General features: G+C 46.4%; 1 protein-coding gene across 1 annotated transcript in view; it reads right to left on the reverse strand.

Annotated features, from left to right (window-relative positions):
• shank2b (SH3 and multiple ankyrin repeat domains 2b) overlaps positions 1–18,757 on the reverse strand; it is a 1,006,494-nt gene extending 987,737 nt beyond the window's left edge. Inside the window, exon 1 of the mRNA XM_059652213.1 lies at positions 18,544–18,757. The gene's annotated coding sequence lies outside the window, so the exon portion shown is untranslated. The remainder of the gene's footprint in view (positions 1–18,543) is intronic.
• Positions 18,758–19,172: the final 415 nt, after the last annotated feature.

Here is a 19,172-nt window from a genome sequence, read left to right on the forward strand (position 1 = left end):
GTATTCTGTAATTTTCAATCAGATTCCACCCCCCATCCTTCTAAACTCTGTGTACAGACCCAGAGTCCTCAACCACTCCCGATATGACAACAGAAGATAGAACAATACAGCGCAGAACAGGCCCTTCGGCCCTCGATGTTGCGCCGACCTGTGAACTAATCTAAGCCCCTCCCCCTACACTATCCCATCATTATCCATATGCTTATCCAAGGACTGTTTAAATGCCCCTAATGTGGCTGAGTTAACTACATTGGCAGGCAGGGCGTTCCACGCCCTTACCACTCTCTTAGTAAAGAACCTGCCTCTGACGTCTGTCTTAAATCTATCACCCCTCAATTTGTAGCTATGCCCCCTTGTACAAGCTGATGTCATCTTGTTTGGAAAAGGACTCCCTCTGTCCGCCCTATCTAATCCTCTGATCATCTTGTATGTCTCTATTAAATCCCCTCTTAGCCTCCTTCTCTCCAATGAGAACAGACCCAAGTCCCTCAGCCTTTTTTCACAGGGCCTGCGCTCCAGACCAGGCAACATCCTGATAAAGAGATAATGGGAACTGCAGATGCTGGAGAATCCAAAATAATAAAGTGTGAAGCTGGATGAACACAGCAGGCCAAGCAGCATCTCAGGAGCACAAAAGCTGACGTTTCGGGCCGAGACCCTTCATCAGCGAGCTTAAATAGGGAGATAGGGGGAGGCGGATCGAAGATGGAGAGAAAAGAAGATAGGTGGAGAGGAGAGTATAGGTGGGGAGGTAGGGAGGGGATAGGTCAGTCCAGGGAAGACGGACAGGTCAAGGAGGTGGGATGAGGTTAGTAGGTAGGAAATGGAGGTGCGGTTTGGGGTGGGAGGAAGGGATGGGTGAGAGGAAGAACTGGTTAGGGAGGCAGAGACAGGCTGTGCTGGTTTTGGGATGCAGTGGGGGGAGGGGAAGAGCTGGGCTGGTTGTGTGATGCAGTGGGGGGATGGGATGAACTGGGCTGGTTTTGGGATGGGGTGGGGGAAGGGGAGATTTTGAAGCTGGTGAAGTCCACATTGATACCATTGGGCTGCAGGGTTCCCAAGCGGAATATGAGTTGCTGTTCCTGCAACCTTCGGGTGGCATCATTGTGGAGGCAGCTCTCCGATGAAGGGTCCAGGCCCGAAACGTCAGCTTTTGAGCTCCTGAGATGCTGCTTGGCCTGCTGTGTTCATCCAGCTTCACACTTTATTATCTAACATCCTGATAAATCTCCTCTGCACCTTTTCCAATACTTCCACATCCTTCCTGTAATGGGGCGACTAGAACTGCACGCACTATTCCAAATGAGGCCACACTAGCATTTTGTACAGTTGCAGCATGACATCTTTGCTCTGGAACTCAATCCCTCTACCAATAAAACCTAACACACCATAAGCCTTCTTAACAGCACTATCAACCTGGGTGGCAACTTTCAGGGATCTATGTACATGTACTATGTACACCAAGATCTCTCTGCACATCCACACTACCAAGAATCTGTCCATTGACCTGATATTCTGCCTTCCTATTATTCTTCCCAAAGCGAATCACCTCACATTTATCCGTATTAAACTCCATTTGCCACCTTCCAGCCCAATTCTGCAGTTTATCCAAGTCTCCCTGCAACATTCTTCCACACTGTCCACCACTCCACCAAATTTCGTGTCATAGAACATAGAACATTACAGCACAGTACAGGCCCTTCAGCCCTCGATGTTGTCCCAACCTGTCATACCAATCTGAAGCCCATCTGACCTACACTATTCCATGTACATCCATATACTTGTCCAATGATGACTTAAATGTACTTAAAGTTGGCGAATCTACGACCGTTGCAGGCAAAGCGTTCCATTCCCTTACTACTCTCTGAGTAAAGAAACTACCTCTCACATCTGTCCTATATCTTTCACCCCTCAATTTAAAGCTATGACCCCTCGTGCTGGCCGTCAATCCGCAAATTTACTAATTCATCCACCTATGCCTGCGTCCACATCATTTATAAAAATGACAAACAGCAGTGGTCCCAAAACAGATCCTTGAGGCACACTACTAGTGACCTGACTCCAGGCTGAATATTTTCCATCAACCACCACTCGTTGCCTTCTTACAGAAAGCCAGTTTGTACTCCAAAGTGCGAAATCTCCCTCAATCCTGTGCCTCTGTATTTTCCCTAATAGCCTACCTGTGGAACCCTATCAAAGGCTTTACTGAAGTCCATGTACACCACGTCAACTGCCCTTCTCTCATCCACATGCTTGGTCACCTTCTCAAAAAACTCAATGAGGTTTGTGAGACATGACCTGCCCTTGACGAATCCATGCTGAATATCTCCAATCAAATTGTTGCTTGCTAGATGATTATAAATCCTATCTCTTATAATCCTTTCCAAAATGTTTCCTACAACAGACGTAAGGCTCACAGGTCTATAATTACCTGGGTCATCCCTACTGCCCTTCTTGAACATGGGCACAACATTTGCAATCCTCCAGTCCTCTGGTACTAAACCTGTAGACAATGAAGACTCAAAGATCAAGGAAAAGGCTCCGCCACTTCCTCCCTAGCTTCCTAGACAATTCTCAGAAAAATCCCATCTGGCCCAGGCGACGTATCTACCTTCTCACCTTCTCGAATTGATAACACCTCCTCTTTACTAGCCTCAATCCTTTCAATTCTAGTAGCCCGTAACTCAGTCATCTCTTGTACAATATTCTCCTGTTCCTCAGTGAAAACAGATGAGAAATAATCATTTAGCACCTGCCCAATCTCCACAGGGTCCACACACAACTTCCACTTCCGCCTTTGACTGGCCCTATTCCTACCCTCGTCATCCTCTTACTCCTCACATACCTATAGAAAGCTTTAGGGTTCTCCTTTATTCTACCTGCCAATGTCTGCTCATGTTCCCTCCTTGCTCTTCTTAACTCTCTCTTTAAATCCTTCCTAGCTAATCTGTAACTCTCCATCGCCTCATCTGAACCATCTCGTCTCATTGTCACATAAGCCTCTGTCTTCCACTTAACAAGAGATACAATTTCTTTAGTAAACCACAGTTCCCTTACCTTGTCACTTCCTCCCTGCCTGACAGGGACATACCTATCAAGGACACGCAATATCTGTCCTTAAACCAGCTCCACATTTCGATTGTCCCCCTCCCCTGCATTTTGCTAACCCGTTCTATGCCTCCTAAGTCTTGCCTAATCGCATTAAAATTGCCCTTCCCCCATCTATAACTCTTGCCCTGTGGTATGTGCCTATCCCTTTCCATTGCTAAAATAAACATAACCGAATTATGGTCACTCTCTCCAAAGTGCTCACCTACCATTAAATCAAACACCTGGCCTGGTTCATTACTAAGTACCAGATCCAGTGTGGCCTCCCCTCTTGTCAGCCCTTCGACATACTGAGTCAGGAAACCCTCCTGCACACATTGGACAAAAACTGATCCATCTGACATACTAGAGTTATAGCATTTTCAGTCAATGTTAGGGAAGTTAAAGTCTCCCATAATGACCACCCTGTTTCTTTCACTCCTGCGCAGAATAGTTTTGCCAATCCTCTCCTCCACATCCCTGGAACCTTTCAGGGGCCTATAAAAAACTCCCAGCAGTGTTACCTCTCCTCTCCTGTTTCTGACCTCAGCCCATACCACCTCAGTAGATGAGTCCTCATCAAAAGTTCTTTCAGCCCCGGTTATATTGTCCTCGACAAACAAAGCCACACCTCCCCCTCTTTCACCATCTTCCCTGACCTTAATGAAAGATCGCAACCCTGGAACCTGCAACATCCATTCCTGACCCTGCTCTATCCATGTCTCCGAAATGGCCACAACATCGAAGTCCCAGGTACCTATCCATGCTGCAAGCTCACCTACCTTATTCCAGATATTCCTGGCATTAAATTAGACACACTTCAATCCAGCTTGCTGTCTGTCAACACACTCCTGTGACAGTGAGGTCATGTCCATGTCCTCCCTACTCTCATCCTCTTGGGTACTAGAACTACACCTCAGTTTCCCATCCCCCTTCTGAGCTCGTTTAAATCCACCCGAATAGCACTGGCAAATTTCCCACCCAGGATATTAGTGCCCCTCTGGTTCAAGTGGACACCGCCCTGTTTGTCGAGGTCCCACCTTCCCCAGAATGAGCCCCAATTGTCCATGTACCTGAAGCCATCCCTCCTGCACCATCCCTGCAGCCACGTGTTCAGCTGAAATCTCTCCCTGTTCTTTGCCTCGCTATCACGTGGCACGGGTAACAAACCTGAGATGACCACTCTGTTTGTTCTAGCTCTCAGCTTCCATGCTAGCTCCCTGAAATCCTGCCTGACATCCCTATCCCTCTTTCTAACTATGTCGTTGGTGCCTATGTGGACCACTACTTGGGGCTGGTCACCGTCTCCCCTCAGGACCCCAAAGACACAATCCGAGACATCACAGGCCCTGGTCCCTGGGAGGCAACACACCAACTGTGAGTCTCTTTCGTTCCCAGCAAACCTTCTATCGGTCCCTCTAACTATTGAGTCCCCAATGACTAACACTCTCTTCCTCTCCCCCCTTCCCTTCTGTGCAAGAGGGACAGACTCTGTGCCAGAGGCCTTCACCCCAGTGCATGCTCCTTCTAAGTCGTCCCCCCCAACAGTATCCAAAACGGTATACTTGTTTTTCAGGGGAACGACCATAGGGGATCCCTGCACTGATTGCCTTTTCCCCCTTCTAACAGTTACCCAGCTTTCTTCACGCTTAGGAGTAACTACTTCCCTGAAACTCTTGTCTATCACTGACTCTGCCTCCCGAATGATCCGAAGTTCATCCAGCTCCCGCTCCAGTTCCCTAATGCGGTCTTGGAGGAGCAAGAGTTGGGTGCATTTCATTCTTCAGGCTCTTCATTCCCAGGATCATTCTTGCACACCACCTCGGGACATCCTCCAATGTCCTCAAACTCAATTTGCTTGAAAAGAAGGCACCGAAATGTACAGCAATGCATTTATTTATCTAAAATTGTTACACCTAGAGATCAAACAAACTATTAGCATTTTTTAATTTGTCTTTTAATCAACATGATATCAGTTTTCACTGTGTTTATAATCCCTCTGATATGTAAGTCCATGTGAGCTTTAAACATAAAGCAAAGAGGGTTTTATAAAATCAGAACACCCCAATCGTCATGGCCCTGTAACTTTTGGATGCAGATTACAAAGTTCAGTCAGAACATTAACAGCTGCATTATTTTTTAGAGAAAGCAAAGGAAATTGCAGTGGGGGTGATTCTATCCTGGGCTTTCTGATAAAATGCAGATTGAAAGGTTGGGCTGGCATTTGTGGATATTGAAGAGTTTTCCTGCAATTAGGGAATCAGTGAGAGGCCACATTGGGCAGGCTCGCCAGCATGGCTACAGATGTTTTCAGGGATGTAGGACCCTGGAGCCAAAATTTCCACTGACCAATGAGAGGTCCAAAGCTTTTTAGATTAAGAGAATTATTGTGCAGGCCATGGCTGCTATAAACACACCTACCTGAGGGTCCAGGGTAGAGATGCAAGGGAACAGCGGATGCAATAGACCACATTAGCGCATGCTCTCCCAGTGAGTATATAGATTGGGAATTTATAGGCAGTGTGGGAATTTGCTGCAGAGGGAAAGAGGTGCTTTTTGCTTGCTGTTTTGGCTCATAATTTGTCAATTGTTATTTAATCTGGATAAACTGAAGCCCAGGATCACAGGCCACAAAAGGGTGACATCACAGGTAAACCATAAATTCATTGATTGGTGATAGTCAAATTAGGAAATATGACAGGTTACCTTCAGACTAAAAGCAAATAGAGGAAGCATTTACAGGCTACAAACTAAAAGACCAGTGGAATATTTTAGAAATCAAATTAAGAACCAAGTAACTGAAATAGAGATGCCTGGCTAGGCAATGAGTTGTAATTGCATGATGTTGGAACTTGTGGGTCTCATTGTGGCTTAATCTCCTCAGCCATCTCCTTCAGAACCCTGGGCGTGGTCCATCTGGTCCAGGTGATTTATCCACCTTCAGGCCTTTCAGCTTCCCCACTACACACTTCTGACTCCTGGCTCTCTTGAAGTTCTGGTAGGCTGCTAGTGTTTTCCACAGTGAGCTGATGGAAAACACCCATTCTGTTCCTCCACAGTTTCTTTGTCCCTCATTTCTACTTCTTCAGCCTCATTTTCCAGCAGGTCAATGTTCACTCTTGCCTCTCTCAGGTTTTATTTATCAAAAGAAATTCTTGCTGTCTTAATTTACATTACAAACTAGCTTACCCTCATATTTCATCCTCACCGATTTATAGCTTTTTACTTGTGCATTGTTGGTTTTGAAGGCATCTAAATCCTCTGGATTCCCTTAACCTTTACCACATTGATCCTGCAACTGCTGGAAGTGCTACACCTACCCCTATACCTCCCCCCTCACCCCCATCCAAAGCCTAAGACAGGCTTTCCATATCCAACAGGAGTTCAGGTCCATCCTGGACCTCCTCCAGTGTCACAATGACACAAGATGCAAACTGGAGGAGCTACACCTCATATTCTGCATTGGAAGCCTACAGCCTCATGGCCTAAACTTGGAACTGACCTGTTTTAACATCTCCCCATCCTCGGCCTCATCCCAAGTCCAGTCCTCCCTCTTATCCTCACCTCCTTGAACTCACACAACCTGTCCATCTTCTCTCCCACCTGTTTCATCCCATGCCTCCTGAATTAGCCCCAGAAACTCCTGCCGTTGCTGCTCCACTGTTTGCCCTGCTAGGTTCCCCTGCCAAGCAACGCTGACCAGCTCCTCCCTCATGTCTTTGCAGCTACCTTTACGTAAATTGTAATACCATTGCATCTGATTCCAGCTTCTCCTTCTCAAACTGCATGGTGAATTCTATCATATTATGGTCACTGCTCCCTAGGGGTCCCTTCACCTGAAGCTCCCTAATTGAGTCTGTCTCATCACACATCAAATCTAGAACTGCCTATTGCCTCGTGAGCTCTCTCACACACTGCTCCTCAACACAGAGGCATTCCACAAATTCCTTTTCCTGGGATCTGCTATCAATTTGATTTTCACATTGCACCTGCAAATAGAAGTCTCCCATGATTACTGTAACAGTGCTTTTCTTACATACAATAAATCAGGAGATGGAAAAGGTATGAGAGAGAGCGAGAATGAGGGAGAGAGAGCAGGCACCTGCGCACAGCAGAGAGTGTGGGCACGTACATGCAAGGGAGGGACAGAGTGTTGGTGAGAGAGAGAGAGTGAGAGAGAGAGAGAAAGAGAGAGACAGAGTGTGGGTGCGAGAGAGAGAGAGCGAGAGCTTGAGAGTGGGTGCACATCCAAGACAGAGAGCATGTGCATGCTCGAGAGAGAAAGCACCTGCAAGAGTGAGAGTGTGTGTGTGTGTGTGGGCGTGCGTGAGCGAGAGGCAGAGTGTGGAGCAGAAAATTTGTTGGAGGATTTTTACAGACCCCCTAATGATTGTATAGAAGTGGAGGAGCAGATTGGGAGGCAGACACTGGAAAGGTGCAGAAGTCACAGGGTTGTAGTCATGGGTGACTTCAACTTTCCAAATATTGATTGGAAACTTTTTAATTGTAATAGTTTAGATGGAGCAGATTTTGTCCAGTGTGTTCAGGAAGGATTCCTAACACTATGTAGACAGACCAACACAAGGAGAGGCCACTTTGGATTTAGTGTTTGGCAATGAACCGGGCCAAGTGTTGGACCTGTTGGTGCGAGAGCATTTTTGGCGGTAGCGATCATAACTCTGTTACTTTTACAATAGTCATGGAAAAGGATAGGTACGTACAGCAGGGTAAGGCTTATAATTGGAGGAAGGGTAATTACAATTCTATTAGGCAAGAACTGGGTAACATAAATTGGGAACGGCTGCTGTCAGGGAAGAGAGCTATTAAAACGTGGAGATTGTTTAAAGAATGCATACTGCATGTGCTCGATATGTTTGTCCCTAGCAGACAGGGAAGATGCGGTTGAGTGAGGGAGCCATGGTTCTTGAGAGAGGTCAGACATCTGGTTAAGACGAAGAAGGATGCTTATATAAGGTTTAGGAAACAAAGATCTGAAAAGGTTCTAGAGGGATACAAGTTATCGAGGAAGGAGCTGAAGAAAGGGCTTAGGAGAGCTATAAGGGGGCATGAGAAAACCTTGGCAGTTAGGATCAAGGAAAACCCCAAGGCTTTTTACACGTGCGTGAGGAATAAGAGAATGATCAGAGAAAGGGTAGGGCTGATCAAGGATTGTAAAGAGAATTTGTGTATGGAGCCTAAAGAGATAGGAGAGGTCCTTAATGAATACTTTTCTTTGGCATTCACAACTGAGAGGGACCTAGTTGTAGAGGAGGACAGTGTGAAACAGGCTGGTGGGCTAGAGGAGGTGAATGTTAGTAAGGAAGATGTGCCAGCAATTTTGAGGAACCTGAAGTTAGATAAGTCCCCCGGACCTAATGGGATTTATCCAAGTATTTTATGGGTAGCGAGGGAAGAGATCTCAGGGCCTTGGCGATGATCTTTTCGTCTTCACTGCCATGGGTATAGTGCCAGAAGATTGGAGAGATGCAAACGTCATTCTCTTGTTCAAAAAAGAAAATAGGGATAACCCTGGAAATTACAGGCCAATTATGTCAGTGGTGGGCAAATTATTGGAAAGGGCTCTGAGAGAAAGGATTTATGATTACTTGGATAGGCACAGTTTGATTTGTGATAGTCATCATGGATTTGTGACGGGTAGATCAGGCCTCATAAGCCTTATTGAATTCTTTGAAGAGATGACCAAACACGTAGATGAAGGTAGAGCAGTGGATGTGGTATACATGGATTTAAGTAAGGTGTTCGATAAGGTTCCCCATAGTAGGCTCATGTAGAAAGTAAGGAGGCAAGGGATAGGGGGAAATGTGACAGATTGGATTCAGAATTAGCTGACCCTTAGAAGACAAAGGGTGGTAGTGGATGGAAAATATTCAACATGGTGCTCAGTTACGAGTGGTGTACCACAAGGATCTGTTCTGGGTCCTCTTCTAATTGTGATTTTTGTAAATGATTTGGATGTAGGAGTGGAAGGGTGGATTAGTAAGTTCGCGGATGATACAAAGGTGCGTCGAGTTGTAGATAGTGCAGAGGGCTGTTCTAGGTTACAAAAGGACATTGATAGGATGCAGAGCTAGGCTGAGAAGTGGCAGATGGAATTTAACCCTGAAAAGTGTGAGGTGATTCATTTTGGAAGGACAAACTTGAAAGTAGAATACAAGATTAACGGAAAGATTCTTAGCAGTGTGGCAGAGCAGAGGGATCTTGGGGTTCATGTCCACAGTTCTCTAAAATCTGCCACTCAGCTAGATAGAGTTGTTAAGAAGGTGTATGGTGTGTTAGCTTTCATTAATAGAGGGATTGAGTTCAAGAGCTGTGAAGTTATGCTCCAGATATACAAAACCCTGGTTTGACCACATCTGGGGTAATGTGTCCAGCTCTGGTCGCCTCATTACAGGAAAGATGTGGAAGCGCTGGAAAAGGTGCAGAGGAGATTTACCAGGATGTTGCCTGGAATGGAGGGAAGGTCTTACAAGGAAAGGTTGAGAGAGCTAGGGCTTTTCTCTTTAGAACGATGAAGGATGAGAGATGACTTGATAGAGGTGTGCAAAATGATCAGGGATATAGATAGACAGCCAGAGACATTTTCCTGGGGTGGAGGTAGCTAGTATGAGGGGGCATAGTTTTAAAGTGAGTGAAGGTAGATATAGGGAAGACATCTGAGGTAGGTTCTTTATTCAGAGAGTGGTAGGGAGGTGGAATGCATTGCCGGAGAGGGTAATGGAGTCGACCTCATTAGGAGCATTTTAGCGAACATTAGATAGGAATATGGATGATAGTATAAGGTAGGAGTGGAGGTTAGATAGACCTTAGGTTTAGTATACTAAGTCAGCACAACATCGTGAGCTGAAGGGCCTTTATTTTGCTGTAATGTTCTGTATTCTATGCTCTATGTGTACATGCGTGTGACAGACAGAAAGAGAGAGTGAGGGTGCACGCATGAAAGAGAGAGAGAAAGAGAAGAGAGAGAGAGTGTGGACGCGCATGACAGTGTGTGAGACTGTGTGTGCGCGTGTGCACACGTACCACCCCACCAACCTCTGAATACAATGCATCATCCTCCAATATTTCCTCCATCTACAATCAGACCCCACCGCCAAAAGAAAAATTTCCCTTCCCACTCCTGTCTGCTTTCCACAGGGACCATTCATTCTGTGGTTCCCTCATCTGCTCTGCACTTCTTCCAGATCCAGCAGAGATTCACCTGCACTTCATCCAAACTCATCTACTATATCTGTTGCTCCTGCAGTGGTCTCCTCTTTATTGGGGAGACCAAATGCAGACTCGGGGATCGGTTCATGGAACATCTCCCCTCAACATGCACCAAGCAACCCGACCTTCTGGTTGATCTTTACTTTAATTCCCTGTCCTACTCCCACTCCCCTGATGACGTGTCCATCCTTGACCTCCTCCACTGCCAGAGTGAGGCCAAATGTAAACTGGGGGAACAACACCTGATGTTTCACTTTGGGAGCTTACAGCCCAATGGCCTTAACATTGACTTTACCAGCTTCAAAATCTCTCCACTCCCCATCTTATCCCACGTCCAGCCCTACCCCTTACCCTCACCTCACCTAACCTAACCTGTCCATCTTCCTACTCACCTATCTGCTGCATCCTTCCCACTAACAAATCCCAATAACCCCCGACCTGCATCCACCCATCACCATTCCACCTACCCTTCCCGAGCCACAACCACGCCCTTGCCCCATTTATTTCTGGATTCCTCTCCACCTCCCCAGTCCTGACAAAGGGTTTCAGCCTGAAACATTAACTTTCCTGCTCCATGGACGCTGTCTGACCTACTGTACTTTTCTAGCTTCACATCTATTGACATCATATCCACCAGTTCTTCATTGTCCACTGTGCTCATTATGTCCTCAAAGACTTTCCAGTTAATTAGTTTGTAAATTAATTGTAACTCCCTTTATTTACATTAAACATGGTTGTTCTTTTTGTGAGCCAGGTTTTTTACTCTTGAACTGGATTAAACTCTATCATGTTATGATCATTATTTCCTGGGAGATTGTTGATTTAGCCTGCCTCATTACTCATTCCCAGATCCAAGGCAGAGATAATAGGAACTGCAGATGCTGGAGAATCCGAGATAACAAGGTGTTGAGCTGGACGAACATAGCAGGCCAAGCAGCATCTGAGGAGCAGGAAAGCTGATGTTTCGGGGTGAGATCCTTCTTCAAAAATGGGGGAGGGGAAGGGAGTTCTGAAAAAAATAGGGAGGGGGGAGGTGGATCGAAGATGGACAGAGGAGAAGATAGGTGGAGAGGAGACAGACAAGTCAAAGAGGTGGGGATGGAACCAGAGATAATGGGAACTGCAGATGCTGGAGAATCTCAGATAACAAAGCATGGAGCTGGATGAACACAGCAGGCCAAGCAGCATCTCAGGAGCACAAAAGCTGATGTTTCGGGCCTAGACACTTCATCAGAAAAGGGGGATGGGGAGAGGGTTCTGAGATAAATAGGGATAGAGGGGGAGGCGGATTGAAGATGGATAGAGGAGAAGATAGGTGGAGAGGAGACAGACAAGTTAAAGGGGTGGGGATGGAGTCTGTAGAGGTGAGTATAGGTGGGGAGGTAGGGAGGAGGTAGGTCAGTCCGAGGAGGACGGACAGGTCAAGGGGGTGGGATGAGGTTAGTAGGTCGGAAATGGAGGTGCAGCTTGAGATGGGAGGAGGGGATAGGTGAGAGGAAGAACAGGTTAGGGAGGCGGGGGCGAGCTGGGCTGGTTTGGGGATGCAGTGGGGGAAGGGGAGACTTTGAAGCTTGTGAAGTCCACATTGATACCATTGGGCTGCAGGGTTCCCAAGCGGAATATGAGTTGCTGTTCCTGCAACCTTCGGGTGGCATCATTGTGGCACTGCAGGAGGCCTAGGATGGGCATGTCGCCTAAGGAATGCGAGGGGGAGTTGAAATGGTTCGCGATTGCGAGGTGCAGTTGTTTATTTCGAACCGAGCATAGGTGTTCTATAACACGGTCCTCAAGCCTCCGCTTGGTTTCCCCAATGTGGAGGAAGCCACAATGTGTACAGCAAATGCAATATACTACATTGGTAGATGTGCAGGTGAACATCTGCTTGATGTGGAAAGTCTTCTTGGGGCCTGGGATGTGGGTGAGGGATGGAGCCAGTAAAGGTAAGTGTAGGTGGGGAGGTAGGGAGGAGATTGGTCAGTCCAGGGAGGACAGGCAGGTCAAGAGGGCGGGATGAGGTTAGTAGGTAGGAAATGGAGGTGCAGCTTGAGGTGGGAGGAGGGAATAGGTGAGAGGAATAGCAGGTTAGGGAGGCAGGGATGAGCTGGGCTGGTTTTGGGATGTGGTGGGGGAAGGGGAGATTTTGAAGCTTGTAAAGTCCATATTGATACCATGAGGCTGCAGGGTTCCCAAGCGGAATATGAGTTGCTGTTCCTGCAACCTTCGGGTGGCATTGTCGTGGCACTGCAGGAGGCCCAGGATGGGCACATCATCTGAGGAATGGGAGGGGGAGTTGAAATGGTTCGCGGCTGGGAGGTGCAGTTGTTTATTGTGAACCGCGTGTAGGTGTTCCGCAAAGTGGTCCCCAAGCCTCTGCTTGGTTTCCCGATGTAGAGGAAGCCACAACAGGTCCAGCAGCTGCAGTATACCAGATTAGCAGATGCGCAGATGAACCTCTGCTTGATGTGGAAAGTCTTCTTGGGGCCTGGGATGGGGGTGAGGGGGGACGTGTAGGGGCAGGTGTAGCATTTCCTGCAGTTGCAGGGGAAGGTGCCAGGTGTGGTGGGGTTGGAGGGAAGTGTGGAGCGGACAAGGGAATCACGGAGAGAGTGGTCCCTCCATAAAGCAGACAAGGCTGGGGAGGGAAAAAAGTCTTTGGTGGTGGAGCCAGATTGTGAATGGCAGAAGTGTGGGAGGATGATGCGTTAGATCCAGAGGTTAGTGGAATGGTACGTGAGGATGAGGGGGATTCTGTTTTGGTTGTTATTGCGGGGAGGTGGTGTGAGGGATGAGTTGCGGGAAATGCAGCAGACACGATCGAGGGTGTTCTCGATACCGCGGGGGTGAAGTTGAGGGTACTTGAAAAATGAGGACATTGAGATGTACGGGAATGGAATGTCTCATCCTGGGAGCAGACGCGATGGAGGGGAAAGAATTGGAAATAGGAAATGGAATTTTTGCAAGAAGGTGGGTGGGAGGAGGTATATTCTGGGTAGCTGTGGGATGGTATACTGCATTTGGATTATCTGTCTCCTCTCCACCTATCTTCTTCTCTATCCATCTTCAATCCGCCTCCCCCCTCTCCCTATTTACTTCAGAACCCCCTTCCCCTCCCCTATTTCTGACAAAGGGTCTAGGCCCGAAACGTCATCTTTCCTGCTCCCAAGATGCTGCTCGGCCTGCTCTGTTCATCCAGCTCCACACCTTGTTATCCCAGATCCAAGGCAGCCTGCTTTCTGACTAGCTCCATGGCATTTTGCTGCAGGAAACTATCCCTAATGTATGCTATGGATTCACTGATATAGCTACACTTTCCAATTTGATTAACCCAATCAACATGAATATTAAATTCACCCATATTTATTGCTCTGTTCTTTTCACATGCGACGATTATTTGTTGATTTATAACTACTCCTACAGAGTGACTACTGTTTGGGGTCTGTGCATAACTTCTACCAAATATTGTACCAATTTTTTGATTGTTTTCCCCACGTCCACCCACATGGACTCTGCATTATCCAAGTCAAGATCATTTCTCACAACTGCCCTCATTTCACCTCTTATTAACAGCACTACCTTACCACCTTTACCATCCTCCATTTTTCTCAAAGGTCAAATATCCCTGGAAGTTATGTTCCCAGTTTTGATCTCCCTGTAACCACTTTTCCATAATGCTACAAGATCATTTTTATTTCCCTCGATTTGCACATTCAGTTTGTCTATCTTGTCCTGAATGCTTCATGCATGAAGGTACAAAGCTGTTAAGTTTGTTGTTTTCCAATTTCCCTGCAGTTTTATGGTTCCTTGGTGCAATATGATATTCACACATTCTGTTCCTTCCTTCTATTTCTTAGTAACAAACAATGCCATCACTTGTCTACAATCCTTCTCCTTTTGCTTTGATTTTATAAATTTTCCACACAACTGAACCCTCGAACTACCGCACCAGAGAGCTGCTCCCTCATTAGAGAGAGACATCGACACACAACGGGTTGCTGATGTTTGGAAATCACTTCCACAACTGGTGGTGGATGCTGGGTCAATTGTTAATTTTAAATCTGAGCGAGATAGTATCTTGTTAAGCAAAAGCAGTCAGGGATATAAGCCAAAGGCAGGTAGGAGGTTAGGCCACAAGTCAACCATGAATGGTGGAACTGGTTCAAGGAGCTGAATGGCTTACTCTGGTCCCTGTGTTTCTATGGCTGTTGGTGGTTTAACCTGAGAGTCACTATGCCTCAGGCGAGGAAAAGAGACAGAGAAGGACAGTACTTTAACGGTACGATTAACTGGTGTGGGAACTGAACCCAGGCTATTAGCCTCACTGTGTATCACCAACAGGCTGTTCAGCCAGCTGAGCTAACTGACCCCTGTCACTGTTACAAATAATGCATCAAAGTGCACTGAGCTCTGGTGAGGCCACAGCTGTGTACTGGCTGCAATTTTGGTGTCATTATCTAAGGAAAGAAGCTTGTTTAATTTGGAGTGCAGCAAAACTTCACCAGGCTGATTTGTGTGATGGCAGCTTTGTGTTATGAGTTGAGACAAGTTCGGGTGGACTGGATCTTTATGTCCTGGGATTTAGAAGATCGAGAGGGAACCTCATTGAAATGCATTAATTCTGACAGGGCTGAACAGACTGGATTCAGGGATGAGGTTTCCCCTGGCAGTTTTGGTGGGGTGGGGGGAGTGGGAAAAGAAGAGTCCGAGGCAAGGGGCTGCAGTTTCAGAAACACAAAAGACCATTCTGGGCTGAGATAATGTTAAATTTCTTCACTCAGAGGGTGGTGAATCTGTGTAATTCTCCACATCAGAAGGCTGTGGAAGTAATATCACCGAGATGTTTAAGAAAGAAAGAAAGACAGATTGTCAAGGGGCATGGAGAGAGCACGGAAAGATGACATTGAGAGAGCACGGAAAGATGACATTGAGATGCAGGATCAGCCTTGACCATATTGAATAGTGGATCTGGTTGGATGGGCTGAAAACTCAAAAAACAAGAGGAATGGGTCAGTTTCCCTCAGTTTCAGGGAAAGATCATACCATTTTACAACTTTACTTCAATACCTTAGTTTGCTCCACAACACTGCAAAGCCCACACTGAAAAAGGATATCAGTTCATTGGAAAGAATTCAGACAAATGAGCACTCCCAAGTCATTGAAAGAGATTTCCTGAACTTAGTCGCATCTCACTCAAGATTACATAGAACATAGAACATAGAACATTACAGCACAGTACAGGCCCTTCGGCCCTCGATGTTGTGCCAACCTGTCATACCGATCTCAAGCCCATCTAACTTACACTATTCCATGTACGTTCATATGCTTGTCCAATGACGACTTAAATGTACCTAAAGTTGGCGAATCTACGACCGTTGCAGGGAAAGCGTTCCAATCCCTTACTACTCTCTGAGTAAAGAAACTACCTCTGACATCTAGAGAGAGAATTTAGTTCAGATTTTTCTGAAGTGATGGAAATCTTGCAGAATGTTACTCTCACGCAGGTACACATGGCTGCTGTTAACATGCACACAAAATTTTGAATCTGGTAGCCATGGTGACAATGATGTCTAATCAGTGATGGAATAAAACAACCTGCCTGTCCCAACAACTTGTATGTACGTAGCACCTTTAACACAGTTAAAATGATATTTACAATGCATTCACAACAATGTTATCAGCAAAATTTTGTACAGTGCTTTATCAGATTTAGCCAAAATTTTGTTCAGAGACAACTTTTTAGAAGCTTATCAAAATGGGAAATAGAGGTAACCTGATGGAAAGTTTAGGGTCAGAATGCCAGGTCTTAGACCCTAGATAGCTGATAGTTGTAGTCAACAATGCTGAAGGGGATGTCAAGAAACCAAAAAGAGGAGCACAAACATCTCAAAGTCAATGTCACGTGACTGCAGAAGCTCAGGGACATGTGGCCATAGTAGCTGGAGTAAGTCTTTTGGCTCCTTGCGCCTGGACCACTGTATATTAAGATAACAAAGTGTGGAGCTGGATGAACACAGCAGGCCAAGCAGCATCTCAGGAGCACGAAAGCTGACGTTTCGGGCCTAGACCCTTCATCAGAGAGGGTGGTCTCTGATGAAGGGTCTAGGCCCGAAACATCAGCTTTTGTGCTCCTGAGATGCTGCTTGGCCTGCTGTGTTCATCCAGCTTCAAACTTTGTTTTCCTGGATTCTCCAGCATCTGCAGTTCCCATTACCACTGTATATTAAGATCACTAGTCATACAAGTTGTCTCAACTCCTTTTTTCCTGCTACCCAACACCGTCTGAGTTCCTTGTTATTCAAGAATCTATGGTATTTCTGCCTTTAAAATATTCAATGACTCTGCTCTATAAGCAACAGAATTCAATAAAATTGTGACCCTCTACCAGGAAAAAAAGTCATCATAAATTGGAAACTTCCTATTTTAGTTCTACACTGTCAAGCAGGGGAACCACATCCCCCTGCTCCCAGCATTCACCCTGCCAAACTCCCTCTTAATATTCTACCTTTCAATAAGATCATCCCTCATTCTTCCAAACTCCAACCAATACAGTCCTTACAATCTTGGCTAATAAAATGTGAGGCTGGATGAACACAGCAGGCCAAGCAGCATCTCAGGAGCACAAAAGCTTTTGTGCTCCTGAGATGCTGCTTGGCCTGCTGTGTTCATCCAGCCTCACATTTTATTATCTTGGAATCTCCAGCATCTGCAGTTCCCATTACCCCTTACAATCTTGGCTCTTCATTGCAGGAATCAGTCAGTGAAACTTCTTTGAACTGCTTCCAAAGCAATTATGTCATTTCTTCTATAAGACCCAAACTGCGCAGAGTTAAATAAGAGACCATGGGGTGGAGGAGTTGACATTAGGGTTATGAAGCCTGATTTAAATATTGAGAATTTTGGATTTGAATCATAGAATGCCTACAGTGTGGAAACAGGCCCTTCAGCCCAACAAGTCCACACCAACCCTCAAAGCATCCCACACAGACCCATCCCAGTATAACCCACCTAATCTACACATCCCTGAACACTACAGGCAATTTAGCGTGGCCAATCCACCTAGCCTGCACATCTTTAGACTGTGGGAGAAAACCGGAGCACCCAGAGGAAACCCATGCAGACACGGGGAGAATGTGCAAACTCCACACGGACAGCTGTCTAAGGGTGGTTTCGAACCCGGGTCCCTGGTGCTGTGAAGCAAGTGGTAACCACTGAGCCACCGTGCCACCCTTTAAAAACCAAAGAATTACCAACACAATTTCAGTTATTTTACAAGCGTATTTCCAAGACTGCAATATCAAATATTTGTTGCAGATTACAAAGTAGACTTGCATTTAAAGAGTGCCCTTATCATATTGAAGCTGTTCAAAGGCTTTCAATCACGAGTGAAAGGCAGCGACTACAATGTTATCAAACCTACAGTAAACTTGCTTCTCAAAAGTAACAGCCCAACGAGGCCCCCTCCACCAACTCGAAAAGATATTTTCTAATCAACCTGTACAGGGATGTCACTGACATACCACTAAAGCGGCTAGAACTTGAACCCGAGCCTTCTGGCCCAAAGGTAGGAGCATTACCACGATTCCACTACCTAATCTGGAATACTCCTCAGTTACACCCTCCTTCTGTCGATACTGCGCAGTGCCCCTGAGCCGGACGCGCGCCTATTCATTGACAGGGACTTTCTTTGAGCGCCTTCTGCTGGGGATTTGTACGAAAATGGAACTTGAGCAAAATGTCAAACAAGAAACATTTTTAGAAAAACGTACAATTTGCAAATACACCACGTGATGGAAAATACCTGTTTGTCAGCGCTGCCGTGAAACTAATGGATAATTGATTAGGAAACAATCTGATGATTGGGGGAGTTGTGGAAGAAACTGCAGCTGAAGAAATGGAAACCCCTCCAATGAAAAACTTTGAGAGATTGAGAATGAGATTGTGGCTGGGCTCCTTCCACCGCCTTTGTCCTGAGCAACATCATATTATCATTTGACAAGAGCTGGTCCCAGGAATAGAGTGACGGTTGGCTGTAGGGTTGTCAAGGTACTGGAAACTTTTCCTCCAATAGGTTCACTTCCAGCTGATCAAACACAGAGCAGTGACCGGCTGATAGTCTCACTAGAAATCCGTAAGTGCTTCCTCCCCCTTTACAGGTGAATATTCGTCGTGTTAAAGGGGAAAGGCTCTGTTAGGGCACACTGAGTCCAGTGTTTCCCCCATTCCCGGACTTACCCAGTGGGTGCTCCGGGCTCTGAGGCTATCCTTCCAGCTTTAATCCACCTGAAAGTTCCCGAGCTCCGCTGCGCCGTTTGCTCCGCCGCTCTCCCCTCCCTCCAGAAGCACTTTAGCTCCGAGGGGGACCTGTCCACAAACACAGCCCCCACATATACCCCGCCAGCTCCGGCTGGCCAAGGGCGGGGGGAGAGAACCGGAAGCCTGTGTTGGCTTTTCCCAGCTACCAGCCAAAGTAATCCTACCCTATTCCTCACCTGTAACTGTAGCTCGTCCCTGTAGACAGGCAGTACAGTGTAACCCTCTCGGTTCCGGAATCAGGCTGCGGAGCCTTGCTGCTCACATTGTTAGAATGGGGCTTCCTTGCTGCGGGATAGATTCAGCTCCTCCACCTGAAAACACGGCCACTAATACAAATTCACCGCTGGTACTGAGGAAGAACATTGTCACTGATCCCAGTTTCTGACACAGCCACAGCATGAACTGGGAAACGGCTGGGAGCTACAGCTACTTACCCCGCAGTCAGCACTATCCAGCATCTACAACAAAAAAAACAGAAGTTACTGCAAAACCTCAGCAGGTCTGCATAAATCCCGGGGAAAATCTCTCATTTAATGAATGAGATGCGA

Source organism: Stegostoma tigrinum, chromosome 17 (assembly GCF_030684315.1).
Source record: "Stegostoma tigrinum isolate sSteTig4 chromosome 17, sSteTig4.hap1, whole genome shotgun sequence".
NCBI lineage: Eukaryota > Metazoa > Chordata > Chondrichthyes > Orectolobiformes > Stegostomatidae > Stegostoma > Stegostoma tigrinum.